General features: G+C 30.7%; 1 protein-coding gene across 5 annotated transcripts in view; it reads right to left on the bottom strand.

Moving 5' to 3' along the window:
• The window catches only part of LOC124957697 (A disintegrin and metalloproteinase with thrombospondin motifs 9-like), a 110,369-nt gene that overhangs the window by 106,506 nt on the left and 1,363 nt on the right, over positions 1-2,500 (bottom strand). The gene's annotated exons all lie outside the window — the stretch shown is intronic.

Below are 2,500 nucleotides of genomic sequence, written 5' to 3'. Positions count from 1 at the left end.
GGCTTCTCGTCGAGGCTACCGAGCGAAATATAAAAGGCGCCGTTCGACGGTCCGCTCTCGGCTGCCGACCTCGGAGTCGCTTAAGGTCTGGGTCAAACTATTCTCGTCGCGCATCGTTTCTTCGTTGTGATATCCAACCGATCGATCTGTGCGATCTGAATTCTCAGATCTTAAATCCTACTGTCAATGGGAGATCGTTCGAACGTTCGTTCGTTCATTCGATCGATCGATCGATCGATCAGTTGTTCAATCTCATTCGATCGATCGATCAATCGATAGATCAAGATCGGCAAAGGTGTTTCACAAAAATCTAAACGATCTTTGATAAATCAACACGTACATAAATCCTATATGACAAATGTCTATGATAATGCGCTATTTATTGTAATATATTATATATCGTATTATTTCTGATAAAATATAATACATGTATGTATGTGTATATGTATGTATGTGTCTTTGTGTTATATATTTAATTAAAAAAAAAAAAAAGGTCGAGGTAGAACATAAACAAATAGTAAACAAAGTATATTAATGAATGAGTTGTATATATATATATATATATTTGTGTAAGTATATATGTATCATAATATCTTATTTACTATGGATATTCCATAGATGATAATAATTATTTTGTGTGCGATAGAATTAAAATAATTATGTATTAAATAGTTAATTATTAGTTATATATATATATATACATATATTTTTTTTTTTTTATAAGAATCTTTTAAAATCCTTTCTTCTAACATTTTAACAAACGGGACAATTAACACTACCCACGTTAAACGCCTACGTACTCTCATGAAAGAAAGATTATCGATATTGATTATACACCTTTGCGATCATTGACAGCTAATCATAAGATCGAAGATCATTAATGTAAATTGTTCTTCCTTCCTCTTGCAATAACGAGAGTCGAGTTTTCAAATGTAAAGACTATTGCAAAATGTTGAAATAAAAATTGCTCCCTCGGCACGAACCTACTTTTTCTTTTTCTTTTTTTTTTTTTTGCTCGTTTCTTGTTTTCTTTTTTTTTTTTTCTTTTTTCGAACATGTTAACAAACGAACAAAGACGATTTGACATGTATATATAAATATATGTGATTTATCTTGGGTAATCGATTTGATCGATCGATCGATCGATCGATCGATTTTTTGACAATACGCTAACATAAATATATTAAAATGATGATAATTACAAAAATTATTTGATTGACGTGAATCTATTTTTTTTCCCCTTTCTTTCTTTTTTTTTTTTTTTTTTTTTTTTTTTTTAATTCTTACATCTACAGACAACATAGATAATTAATTTTGTCTATCTCTCTCTCTTTCTTTTTTTCTTTCGAATATTAACAAATAAAACAAAGACAATTAATACACACACACACACACACACACACACATATTGTGTATATTCGATTTGGTCGATCGATCAATCGGCCTTTTTTTTTCTTTTTTATTTTTTATTTATTTATTTACTTTTTTTTCTTTCTTTCTTTCTTTCTTTCTTCTTTTTTGTAAGATTGACTGGACGAACGACATTTTTGATCTAGAGATCGATGACTGATTCCTACTTGTTAACTCGTATCGTTACGGAATGCAAAATTAAGGACGAATACGTCGCTTACGGAGACTACGGAGCCGTTGAAAGTCAAGGCGATTGAAGAAGGAATAAAGAAAAAGAGAGAGACAGAGAGAAAGAGAGAGAGAGAGAGAGAGAGAGAGAGAGAGAAAGAAAGAGAGAGAGAGAGAGACAGAGAGAGAGTACTAGGCGAGTTCTGCGGCATCAAAATGCACGCGAACGTTCTTACCCTTCTCCATTTCTGTGCGTATGTGTGCGTGTATTTCGTGTTTGTCATACATACATACATACATACATACATACATACATACATACATACATACACATACACGCGCATGACATTCGCGTATTCGGTGATAGCAAAATATATTTCTTTTTTTTTTTTGTTCTCCTTTTTCTTTTCTATTTTTTTTTTTTTTTTTTCAACAAACAATCCTTACTACTGTTTAAATGGTGTTCTGAAAATTGACTAAAAAATTATTCCGATGTTATATATAAATATATATATATATATATATTAAGTGTATAAGTAATGTAGATATATGTACGCACACATACGTGTAGACATTTTGATTTCGAAAAAAGTGATAAGAGAAAGGTGTCCAATACTTTACATGATTATTTTCTTTCTTTTCTTTTTTCTTCTTTTTTTTTTTTTTTCTTCCTTGTTTAATTTCTTCCCGAGGAAGAAAACTCGAAGAATAATAAAAAGGTACGATCTATCTATCGTAGTCGATCTTGATCTCGATCAACGATCGAGATTATTCATATCGATCTAAGATATTTGAAAAAAGAAATCGCGCTTGCACGCTTCCAAAAAGAAAGAAAGACAGAAAAAAGATATATGTATATGAATATATATATATAAATATATATATATACAAAGAGAGAGAGAGAGAGAGAGAGAGAGAGAGA

This window comes from Vespa velutina, chromosome 2 (genome assembly GCF_912470025.1).
Source record: "Vespa velutina chromosome 2, iVesVel2.1, whole genome shotgun sequence".
NCBI classification, from domain to species: domain Eukaryota; kingdom Metazoa; phylum Arthropoda; class Insecta; order Hymenoptera; family Vespidae; genus Vespa; species Vespa velutina.
Note: the sequence above shows the minus strand (reverse complement) of the source record. Positions and strands in the feature narration are given on the sequence as shown.